Source organism: Archocentrus centrarchus, unplaced genomic scaffold, assembly GCF_007364275.1.
Source record: "Archocentrus centrarchus isolate MPI-CPG fArcCen1 unplaced genomic scaffold, fArcCen1 scaffold_41_ctg1, whole genome shotgun sequence".
Taxonomy (NCBI): Eukaryota; Metazoa; Chordata; class Actinopteri; order Cichliformes; family Cichlidae; genus Archocentrus; species Archocentrus centrarchus.
This window is the reverse complement of record NW_022060267.1, coordinates 700985-713941: the sequence shown is the minus strand read 5'-3', so window position 1 is coordinate 713941 and position 12957 is coordinate 700985. Positions and strand designations below refer to the sequence as shown.

The 12957-nt window shown below is 46.1% G+C and overlaps 1 protein-coding gene and 1 long non-coding RNA gene across 2 annotated transcripts in view; one reads left to right on the top strand and one right to left on the bottom strand.

Moving 5' to 3' along the window:
* The window catches only part of LOC115776963 (zinc finger protein 239-like), a 248602-nt gene that overhangs the window by 177225 nt on the left and 58420 nt on the right, over positions 1-12957 (top strand). The gene's annotated exons all lie outside the window — the stretch shown is intronic.
* LOC115776998 (uncharacterized) lies at positions 5002-8379 on the bottom strand. Its single transcript, XR_004019560.1, has 2 exons — positions 8270-8379; positions 5002-5135 (listed from the first exon to the last, which is right to left on the bottom strand). It is a non-coding gene; the product is annotated as an uncharacterized LOC115776998 (long non-coding RNA).

Below are 12957 nucleotides of genomic sequence, written 5' to 3'. Positions count from 1 at the left end.
AATGAAATTCTGGTGTTTATTAGTTTTTGTCTTGATTATATATTTTTTTTGTGGATTCAAACCAGAGTGGATACAACACTGGATAAAGTGGAACTTTTTTGAAATATCTGTTATCATCCAAAAGTGCGTCAAAATCAAGACTGACAGATGGACATAAAAGCTAAGTCTATTAGGTTTCATGCATAAATGCACAAAAGTTTACAAGTGGCACAAACTGAAAATCCAAAAAGCTCTGCACCCGTCCTTTTTCCCAGGGTGAGGGTGGTTAAAGCTCTACCTGTTTCTGCACCCATACCTGTTCCAAGGACAAGGACAGCCAGATTCCGGGTTCAGCTCCTGGAATCAGCAGTAAACCCTGCTGAGCAGCCCCAGCTGTCAGAGGTAATGGCTATGAGACTTCCTGCACAGCTCCAGCTAGTGTAACCAGGGCTGCTGCAGCGTCCCGAGAGTCTGGAGCCAAAGGATCCAGCTCCGCCTGAGGCAGAGTGTCCAGATCCAGAGGAGGTCATGATGCTGGGTTCATGAGCCAGTATTTTGTGTTCTGGTCTTTCAGTTTCTGTTCATGTCTCTGTTGATTCTTCTGCAGCTTTCACAGGTCTGAGTTTAGTTTTGTTGCTTATTGCATTAAGTTGCCCTGCCTTCCTTATCTTCTCTGTGTCTAGTCAAGTCTGTGTTTCTGTGTTCTGTTATTTCCTGTTTTATTTTGGTAGTGCCTTGCCTCTTGTGCCTTGTGTTCATTTTTGCTTCCTCTGTCTTGTTTTCAGGTGTGTACCTGTGTGTTTCTCATCCCCATATTTTTCCTTTATTTCAGACAAATGCAAACAGATTTCCCTGAATTTGTAATATGAAGATCAAAGTTATTTTAATATCAGGTTATGGTATAAATTCCATTCTGTTTATTATAACTTATCATATCTTCTGTTTGTATATTTTCTATAAGTTGTTTTATGTACATATGATACTGTTGTTTTTATGTTTGAAATGGAAACACGTGGTGGTATTTCTTACAAAGGAAGTTGTAGTTACCTGCAGGCTGCTCTCAGCCTGCAGAGAACACATATAGGATACGTGTCTCGTATACGCCATGTTACATGCACACATGTCACATGATGCTTACGACCATATATGGTAAGGAAAAAGCCAAGAATGTTGTTTATTACATGCTGTAAACTGCGTTTGGTGTAACCCACGTGATTTTATTGTGAAAGTCCGAATAAAAGCGCTGCGCAGGAAGCAGTCCTTCAGGACAGATAACTTCCGCTCAGCCGCGAGCTGAGTTCAAGGAACGGATCTCTCCTCCTTGCGTAAGTTATTAAAATGATCTGAACCTATCAAGGTCTTTGCCTGACTGCCAGGTTCTTGTGTTTGTGGCATTTCACAGAGAAGGTATTATGTTATTTAACAGAATAAAATAATAATGTACATTGATTAATGTGTGATTACACCTTCCCAACCAATTGATACATTCTTATAAATGGTTATTTGATTTATTAAGCATGCATAGGAGTGTGCGCTGGTGTGTGGAAGCTGCCATGTTCCACCTCTTTGTATACAGTGTCCAGGGAGGATTTTTCCCTTCTGACTGATCCCGTTTTACATATGAGACCGGTCCTTACAGGTAACATGCCAACGGTGGAGAAAAAAGAGGCACAGATGGTCGCCTGCTGTAGAGGGACATTCAGATTTGTGCCTGCAGACTGCAGATATGAAGAATCACACCTCTGTTTTATTGCTGGAGACGCACAAAGGAAGGAGAAACCACCACAGCCATCCTAATGTCATCTGCTTCCTCCTAACCTCAACCCTCATTTCCTAAACTGAAGTCAGAGTCCTAACAGACAAAAATGTGCATAAGCATGTTGATTTCTTTCCTGACATTGACCCAGTATACTGACAGTCAGCAGATCAGACATGTGACCCTCCTGTAGGAACAGCTGACAAGCTGGCAGGAGAAGAGGAAGTGTGCCCTGGCCAGTGATGTGATCTTCTGTGGCCATGCCCGATGAGGTCCAAATGGGGAAGCAGTGATTCAGCACAAAGTCCTCATACTTTAATCCAAGGCAGCAGAAATGAGGAGAGAAAAGCTGATAATTATAACTCCAAGTCCACATCAGCTGTGTAGTGTAGAGGTTAATCTTCTTCTGATGCTGCTGTCTAAATGAGGAAGAACCCCAAACCTCCTAAACAGCTGTCTTTATATTCATTTGAGCACATGCATCACTTCCTGTACCCCACTGATGGATTCTCACGTCCTGTATCTGACTCACACATTCATTTAATGATTTTTCATTATGACCCTGAAGACTGTGTGCTCATAGAGCTGCTAACAGGCAGTGTGACTGTATGGGATAACAGGCTCCATCCATCCTCTGCTACTTATCCTGTTCAGGGTCACGGGGGGGCTGGAGCCTATCCCAGCTGCCATAGGGCAAGAGGCAGGGTACACCTGTACAGGTCCCCAGCCTATTGCAGGGCCAACAGAAAGACAGACAACCACTCACACTCACACCTATGGCCAATTTAGAGTGAACAATTAACCTAACCCCAGTAAGTGCATGTCTTTGGACTGTGGGAGGAAACCCACACAGACATGGGGAGAACATGCAAAGTCCACACAGAGAGAGAGGCCCAGGCTAAGGTGGAATCAAACCCAGGTCTTCTAGATGTCATTCTCACTGTGAGGCAGCAGTACTAACCACTACCCCACCGTGCTGCCTCCTATTAAATAACAATCATATTCGTTGCTGTGCTCACTGTGTGCTCTCTAAGAACTGATTACTACAATGAAAAGAGCAAAGCTGAACTGTTCAGCTCCTGATTGGCCAATCCCAGCTACTACAGAGAGAAAGAGGTGGTGGACAGGTGTCATTCAAACTGTTTTATCTGACCTGCTATATGAAATAATCAGGGTGAAATTTGAGCTCTTTATCTTAAAACAAAGGAACTTTTTTCAAATATGATTTTTGGAAGTTGCTCTTCCATAAAAACATTGATGGATTTGGTGCCCGGTGTAACACCTGGGGAACATCACACCGACTGTGGGTGAAAAGCTTTCATTTTATTTTAGCTTTCTGCCTGCTCTATCCTGCACTGGGGTCCTCCTCCTTGCCTGCCGCAGTGTTACATGGCAGTGTTGGCTTTATGGACTACAGGTCACATGACCTGCTGAGACCACAGAGAACAGTAATAAAAAGTAACCAGAGATATCAAAGTGTTTCATTTTTACACATTAAAATCGATGAGCCTGTTTCTGAAAGTCAGCTGGCATTTACTGAAGTCCTGAATGGATTACAAAGCAACCATTGCATTTTCACTGACCCACACCTCAGTTTGTTTAACAAAATCATTATTAGCTCAGCCAGTGTACATGACCTTCAGTTTTTCCTGTGGGTGGAAACTTGAAATCATGGTGGAGGGTTGGTACCCCTCAGCCTCAGCTGCTGTGCCTTTTCCAGATTATTGGAAATGAGACGGTTCCACAGGAAGCACCAAAGAATCCCTAGAACCACAAGTAAGCCAGCAGTCTGAGAGAAGTGCTCTGTTGGGGTGATATGGGACTATGAGGTCTTTGAGATAAGATGGGGCCTGATTATTCAAGACCTTGTAGGTGAGGAGAAGGATTTTAAATTCTATTCTAGATTTAACAGGGAGCCAATGAAGAGAAGCCAATATGGGAGAAATCTGCTCTCTCTTTCTAGTCCCTGTCAGTACTCTAGCTGCAGCATTTTGGATCAGCTGAAGGCTTTTCAGGGAGCTTTCAGGAACTAACACTGAACCTCTTTAAATGTATTTGTATCTGAATGATACCACACATGCAGCTGAACTCCATATGAGACCAACCGAAGATCATAACTTCATGCCTCTCCTCCACAGAAACATGTGCACAGAGGTTCAGCAGGCTGACGTTGCTGAGGAGAAACTGCATCAGGAGTCTGAAGGTGCTTCAGTCCCTGAACTCAGCCTGGACGGCTGTTCCAGCCCTGCTGCTTACCTGCTGTGGACTTCCTGGATTGAACAGTTCAAATGTTCTGATAACAGCAGCAGACTGTGCTGCAGGTCACCTGCTGCTCTGCAGTCCCAAACGGGCCTGCTCTGTAACAGGAAACGAGGACGTGCATTTCAAAATCAACCCAGATGCAAAATCACTGCTGAATATTCCCATTTATTGACTGCTTAAAGACCATTACCATTTTATTTATAGAGCACAGAATCACAACAAGTATTTTTAAGCCTATATGAGATCACGGTTTGGATGCTATATGAGGAAGATCAGCAGGTGATGACATAGTAGGAAATCTCTAAAAGCTGAGACATGTTTTTTTCTCAAGGGGAAAATGATTTCCATCACTCATAAAACTGTAAACAAGTGGAGACTGTATCGAGGCAGCTGCAGGAAAATCTCAGCTCCAATTCTTCTGCTTCCCTGCAATGAATCAAACTAATTAATGAGGACTTTATCTCCTGATACCAGGAGGCTCAGGATCACAGGCTGGCTGCTCTCCACCAGCCAACACTCTGCAGCATCCCAGCAAAGAAGACAAAGAAGATCAGTCTGAAATCCAAACTGATGCATTAAACTGGTGCTGGCTGCAGACACTCTGATGTTTTAATGCCGATCTGTTTAAAGATGTTGGAGCCTCTCAGGAGCCTCAGTGGCCTCGACCCTCTGATGATGTTACAGCTCTGATCTGTGATTCTGAGCAGCTTCACTCTGAAACATCTCTCCCACAGGCTGGCTGCAACATCTTCTCCTCTGGTCATGTGATCATGTTGTTATAGGAACATGAATGTGAGAATGCTCCTCTTCCTCAGAGCATCCACCTGTGTATCTTCTCCTCTCTCCTCCACCCGTTCCAGTGAGGGAATGTCCTCCATGATGGAGGAGCTGCTGGAAAGTGCTGAGAATTTCCTCCAGAGTGAGACCTCTGTCACAGTTCAGAGGATCTATGGCAGCAGAGACCTTCATGCACACTAAACACACAACAACAACATCACACTGACTCCACTCTGACATCACTGATCAATAATCAAAGAACAAACAGATCAAACTGATTGATCAGCCATCAGAGGAGTCGGATCAATGGAGCTGCTTCTGTTCCTGATGATCCCTGTTTGATCCTGGACCTGAGCTCTCCCTGCAGAGGAGACACAAGACGGTCAGACACACACACACACACACACGCACACGCGCACACACACACACACACACACACACACACACAAGTGTGTTTTGTATCTTTGTGGGGAATTTCCATTGACTTCCATTCATTTCTACAGCCTAAACCTTACCTTTACCCTTTTCCTAACCCTAACCATCACATACCTAACCCTAACCCTAACCTAAACTCAATTCATACCTTAGCCCTAACTCTGACCCCTGACCCAAAAACAGGGTTTCCACTTGTGGGGACAAGGTTCCAGTCCCCACAAGGAGCAATTGGTCCCCACAACGTATTATAAACATACGCACACACACACACACACACACACACACACACACACCTTGTATGCTTTTGGATTTAACTCATTTGTGTCTGAGTGCTCTCAGTGCTGCTGTTTATTTCTACAGTTACTGTCCGACAGGAACGGACACAGAAATTACTTTACAGACACCTCAGGGTGCCCAGGAACCCCAACACATGCAGAGAGTATCACCACCTGGACGGGGAGCTGCACCCAGCAGGACCAGCTGATGGTGGTCTGTTCAGCTTATGGACCATGAAGACCACCCTCCCCAATCTGCAGAGCATCTACATCAAATGATGCTCATCAAGAGCCAGAAGACCTGCCAGGGCAATGATTGGAGCTACATCTGCAGGTCTAGAGAGGAGCTTCTCCTGTTTAAAGCGGCTCAAGTCTTACACCCGCAACACCATGGGCTGCTGGCCATTGAGAGGACACTACTCAAGTCCCTGGAAAAGATGCCTCCTTGGTACAACAGGGTCACAGATCATTGTCTTGAAAAGGAACGGAGGGTAGAATTTACTTATAAATAAACCGACACATTTTATGATGTAGGCCAAAATTGAGCTTCCCCTCCTTGAAAGACCAGCATTTGTACAGGGACTGAATGGCCATACTCCCACAGCACCTCCTACAGGATACCCCGAGAGATGTGATTGAATGCCTTCTCCAATTTCATAAAACAGATGTAGACTGGTTGGGAAAACTCCCACGTACACTCAAATATCCCCGAGAGGATAAAGAGCTGGTCCAGTGTTCCACGACCAGGAGGAAAACTGCATTGTTCCTCTTGAATCTGAGGTTTTACTAATAGATGGATGCTCCTTTCCAGCACCATGGCATAGACCTTACCAGGGAGGCTGAGGAGTGTGATCCCCCAAAAGTTGGAGCACACCCTCTGGTCTCCCTTCTTAAAGATGGGGACCACCACCCCGGTCTGCCAATCCAGTGGCGCTGCCCCAGATCTTCATGTGATGTTGCAGAGGCGTGTCAACCAAGACAGCCCTTCAACATTTAGAGCCTTCGGGAACTCAGGGCGAATCTCATCCACCCCAGGGGCCCTGCCACCAAGGAGTTGTTTAACCACCTCAGCGACCTCACCCCCAGTGATAGGTGAATTATCCCCCTCATCCCCAGACTCTGCTTCCACTACAGAAGGCATGTCAGTGACTATAGCCTCATACCGTGTGAGTAGAGTCACCTGACTGTTTGCCAGAATCACTTCGAGGCCATGCAAAAAACTTTTTCCATGACCTCACAAAACTCCTCCCACACCAGAGTTTTTGCTTCAGCCATCGCCCATGCTGCATTCGCTTACAGACTGCCTCTGAAGTCCCACAGGCTCATCAAGCCCAATAGGACTCCTCCTTCAGCTTGATGGCTCCCTTCACCTCCAGTGACCACCATCTGGTTTGGGGATTACACCCACGACAGGCACCAACCACCTTGTATCCAGACTCAACAATGAAGGTGGGGAACATGGTCCATTTGGACACAATGTCCTCAGCCTCCATCGTAATGCTGTTGAAGTTCTACTGAATGTAGGAGTTGAAGATCTCGTGGACTGGGGCTTCTGCCAGGTGTTTCCAGCACACCCTCACAACATGTTTAGGTGTGCCAGGTCTGTCCAGCATCCTCCCCCTCCACCTGATCCAACTCACCACCAGGTGGTGATCAGTTGAAAGCTCAGCTCCTCTCTTCACCCAAGTGTCCAGAACATACAGCCACAGATCTGATGATACAATTATAAAATTGATCATTGACCTGCAGCCTAGGGTGTCCTGGTGTCACATGCATTTATGGACACGCTTATGTTCAAACATCGAGTTTGTTATGGACAAATTTGCACAGAAGTCCAATAACAAGACACCAATCTGGTTCCTCCCAATCACAACCCTCCAGGTCTCGCTGTCATTGCCCACGTTAGCGTTGAAGTCACCTAGCAGGATGATGGGGTCACTGGATGGTGATCCCTCAAGCGCCCTACTCAGCGACTCCAAGAAGGGTGGTCAAGAAGAAGAAGAAGCAGCCTTTAGTGTCCCGCAAAAGGGGAAATTCAGGGTGGGCACTCTGAAAAGTAATTTGGCGCATAAGTGCAAACAACAGTCAGGATTCCCGGCCCGAAGGACCAGAAAATAACCTTCTTGTCCACCGGTGAAAGCTCCAACTTACAAGCAGCAACCCACCCCAGGCCACCGCCTCTCACCGAGGGCAACTCCAGACTGGAACAGAATCTACCCCACTCCAGGAGACTGGTTCTAGAGCCCAGGTCATGCGTTGAGGTGAGCCTGACTATATCTAGCTGGCATCTCTCAACCTCACACACTAGCTCAGGCTCCTTCCCCACCAGTGAGGTGACATTCCATGTCCCAATAGTCAGTCTCGATAGGCAGGGATCAGTCTAGCAGGGCATGTGCATTTGGTGACAATGTGACACACATTGCACCTGACTCCTACGGAGCCTCCTGTGGGTAATGGGCTTACAGGAGGGCAGGCCCATGTCTCCTCTTTGGGCTGTGCCCGGCCAGGCACCACAAGAACCATCAGACGCTCTCCCTCGAGCTCCCTCCCCAAGCTTGGCTCAAGGATGGGGCCCCTAATAACCGTAGCCCAGACAGGGTAAACAGTTCCCTTAGTGACTCCATAAGGGTCTTCGGAATTGCCATGGGAGACCCTACCAGTGGGCAAAGCCACCCAGGACAACACAGCTCCTGCAATCACTGGGACACACAAATCCCTCCATCATGATAAGTTGGCAATTCACAGAGAAGATAACTGCATATATGACAGATGAACAGAAACAAACCTTTGACTGTGAGCAGCACAGTTTTCTTTCTCCAGACCTTCTGGCTGATGAGCACACAGCTGTATTCTCCGCTGTCTCTCTCTTTGGGCTTTTTCAGGGTCAGACTGAGATCTCCAGTTCTCAGCAGGTCTTCCTCCATCTTTGTTCGGTTGCTGTAATCCAGGCTCTGTTTACCAGGCTGTTCAGAGCCGCTGTGATACATGTGAACCATCATGTATTCAGGTTTATACCGTTCCCACTTCACCGTAGCCTCTTCAGGCAGTTCAGGTGTGGTTTGGAAGGGCAGCGTTACAGTTGCCTCCCCCTCCTCCACCTCCACCTGACAGTCTGAGGGAAACAAACAACATTCCCAGCATGAGCTCTACAGGAATCAGCTGAAGGTTTTCATATGCAGCTGGAGCACAGAAGTAATAGATGCAGAAGTCTCATCAAATCAGTTTTATTCATACAGCACGAGTTACCTCAAAGTGCTTCACTCTGTAAAGTGATAACATGCATCATGGGATTCCCCCCCCCCCCCCCCCCCCCCCCAGCAGCCTAGGCCTATATCAGCATAACTAAGGGATGGTTCAGGGTCACCTGATCCAGCCCTAACTATAAGCTTGATCATAAAGGAAAGTTTTAAGCCTAATCTTAAAAATAGAGAGGGTGTCTGTCTCCTGAATCCAAGCTGGGAGCTGGTTCCACAGAAGAGGCGCCTGAAAGCTGAAGGCTCTGCCTCCCATTCTACTCTTAAGTATCCTAGGAACCACAAGTAAGCCAGCAGTCTGAGAGAGAAGTGCTCTGTTGGGGTGATATGGGACTATGAGGTCTTTGAGATAAGATGGGGCCTGATTATTCAGGGATTTTTGTCTGTTTCTGATTTTAATGCTCAGATGAAAAGACGCAGCTCTGCATGTTAGTTTAATGTGTGTGCTGCTCAGAATCATGGCAGGGTTCCTCACAGTGTTACTGGAGGTTGAGGTAATGCCACTAAAAATAATGATCAACAGCATGTTTCTGAGAGTTTGTCAGTTTGGAAAAAGTTCAGTTTGTCTGAGTTTCAGGAATTTGAGGTTATACAGGTCTTTGTCTGTAAGACGTTCCTGCAATAATAGGTGTGTGTCATTGGCTTATATTTGTACTCAAACTTTTTTTTGCTTATTGTTAATTGATGAACCTTAACTGAAGTAATAAGGCCAGAGTTGGGCTAGTGAAACTTTGGGTCCTGCTCTAATTCCTATCTGTACCGGGATTCCCTTCAGCTTCGATGAGCCATCAGAGTCTAATTGCCAAACATCTATTCGTATTATCAATATATCTTGTTCAATTTCTCTTAATGAGCTCTCCTTATTGCATTTGTATTTACCTGGGTTTTCTTTGTCTAATATTAAAATTTGACAAACATAAACAAAGGAAAGGAAGAAGAAATGAGGAAGAGGTAAATACTTCATCACAGCACTGTATGCAAAGATTTCAGGTTCCTGCTGTCATCATCTCAGAAAAGAATAAACATGGAGTAGTTTTAGATATTTTTAGAGGTTTTTCTATCATCATTTTTGAAATGTGGGAAACCACTTTTAACTTGAGCTCATTATTACAGCTGACCGCAACTGCTGAACTGTCAAGAACAGAAAACCAGATTCAAACCTCTGACTTTGAGCTCCACTTCCTTCTTCATCAGGACGTTTCCCTCCCTGCTGTAGACGGTGCAGGTGTAGGTGTTTGCGTCTCTGTCTGTGGGCCATTGCAGGGTCAGACTGAGGTCTCCAGTCTTCAGCAGGTCTTTGTTCATCTTGGTTCGGTCTCTGTAATCCTGCTCCTGTTCCTCATGCTGGTCAGAGCCATCCTGATAGACGTGGACGTTCCCATATTTGTCCTTCCACTCCACTTTAGCATCTTCAGGCAGGTCTACTGCGGCTTTGCAGGGTAGCCGGACAGACTCCACCCCTGAGTCCACCTCCACCTGTGCGACTGAGAGAACAATCACATGAGCTGCACAGACGGCCGCACTGAGCATGTTTTCTTTGACTGGATGAAGTGAAATAAAAAATAGGGTTACTCAGTGTCATTAATCTACCACTGCCTCACATTCAGGTCAAATCCCTGCCACAAGCTCAGCATCCACATCCTCACTTGTAACCCCTAAATATCTGAAAGAAGTTATCACTTAATGTCTTGCACCTCTTTACTCACAGCACAGAAATGACTCTTACTGAAGTCATCAGTGAAATGAAGATCAACAGTGATTCACTGTTCTTCTTGATTTCACTGCTGCTGATCATTCTGATTCAAAGGTTTCATGCTCAGTTTTTGATCTGCACAAGTCAAAATTCAGTCAGTGGTTCCTCAGGGGTCTGTCTTTGGTCCATTAGTCTTGTTTTGTAACTTTACATGCTCCTGATTGGTGCTGTCATAACGGCTGGAGCCTATCCCAGCTGTCATAGGGTGGGAGGCAGAGTACACCCTGTAGCCTTTATGTTTTATGTTCTTTATAGATTTTTACTTTATAACCATTTAACAACGCCTCTGGAGTAGGCGGCACTCATAGGGATCATTTTCATTGGAATAAGAGTCACATGACCCATGAAACACCTCTTTTTTCAGATGTTTCCAAGGCCACCCTGGTCATGTGACCCTACAGAGGAAACCCTGACTTAACTAGCTGTTTGTCATCACTGTTCCCGATTGCCAGTGTTGGGTCAGAGAATCCAGGTAACAGAAAGATATCCTGGGTGTGCTGAACTCTGGTACCTTCAGGGTTAACTGTACTATGAAGATGCTATACTCCTTACAGGGGTATGTGACCACGGTAACTCATGCTGTGAACCTTACTCCAGAGCAGGTTACACCTCAGACTAACATTATGGTAAAGTTGGCTAACAGCACAGCAGGAGTGGGTTTGATGAGAATGCACATGTCTGAAATCAGCCACCTTCTCGACTGCTGTAAAGAGAAGAACCTGATCTCAGGACCAAGGAGCTCATGGTGGGCATCACCAGGAAGCAGCAGAGAAGCTTCCATCCTCTCAGTATACAAGAGGACAGAAGTTTCTGACTGTTCATTATACTTGCATAACTGCATATATGACAGATGAACAGAAACAAACCTTTGACTGTGAGCAGCACAGTTTTCTTCCTCCAGACCTTCTGGCTGATGAGCACACAGCTGTATTCTCCACTGTCTCTCTCTGTGGGCTGCTTCAGGGTCAGACTGAGGTCTCCAGTTCTCAGCAGGTCTTCCTCCATCTTTGTTCGGTTGCTGTAATCCGGGCTCTGTTTACCAGGCTGGTAAGAGCCGCTCTGATACATGTGAACCATCATGTATTCAGGTTTATACCGTTCCCACTTCACCGTAGCCTCTTCAGGCAGTTCAGGTGTGGTTTGGAAGGGCAGCGTTACAGATGCCTCAGCTTCCCTCACCTCCACCTGACAGTCTGAGGGAAACAAACAACATTCCCAACATGAGCTCTACAGGAATCAGCAGAAGGTTTTCACAGTTTCACAGATGCAGAGAAAGCTGGAGCACAGAAGCAGATCTGAGCAGAAAGTAATAGATGCAGAAATCTCAAATCGGTTTGATTCACTTACATACAGCACGAGTTGGCTCAAAGTGCTTCACACTGTAAAGTGAAGACATTAGAGAGAAAACCCCAACACATGGTCCCCTGTGAGCAGCAGCTGGGAACAACGGGATGAAGTAACTCCATTTTTAAATAAAGAAACCTCCAACAGAACCAGGTCCAGGAAGGAAGCCTCTGCCATGTTTCAGAGTTTGAGGTCCAAATGCAACAAGATAATTTTCTCTAAATATGGAAACTTGAGGTCATTGAGGTCTTCATGTATACATGTCTGCTTTTCTTCATTTGCATTTATTTAAAATTGTTGATGATACTTCGCTAAGGAGGACCATCAGGACTTTTCCCAACCAAAAGCTGTGGGTGGATAAATCTGTCCGTGACGCTCTGAGGTCCCACACCGCTGCCTACAACTCCGGCCCCCCCTCTGGGAACATGGAGGACTACAAGGCTGCATCATACAACGTCCACAGAGCGGTGAAACATCGCTATGGCCGCAGACTGGAACAGCAACTACAACAGTCTGACTCCAGGGGACTGGGGCAGGGACTACGCACCATCACAGACTAGAAAGCACCACACACACCCCAACACACACCCCGGTGAGTGCCTGATTAACTTAGCAGCTTCTTTGTGTTCAGTCACATTATTCTGACTTTGATCTGCGACAAACTGAAGTGATTTCCACTGATTTTTTCAGTGGATCCAGGTTAACCCCTTAACTGGCAGCAAATAAAATCACCTGAAACAACTACATAACACCCTCTGGTTATTATTGGCTCTGAACAACCCATTTCATAGCCTATTAATCGGCTGCGTCTGGTCCGCGGGCCGAATGAAGTGCATTTATATGGCAGGCTAGACCCGCCCATTTTGACTGACACCTCATTCGGCCAATCATGTTAAGAAATGGGTTTCCCAGAGCCAATAATACTCAGAGGGCGTCACGTAGCTTTGTCAGGTGATTTGGTGCAGCCAGTTACATGATTGGCCGAATGACGTGTCAATAAAAATGGGAGGGTCTAGCCTGCCATATAAAAGGGACTACAAACGGCCCGTCACCGGGCCCTTGCCAGTTAAGGGGCTACAGGTTCAGATGTGCAGCCGTCAGCTTAGAAATAACCAACAGCAC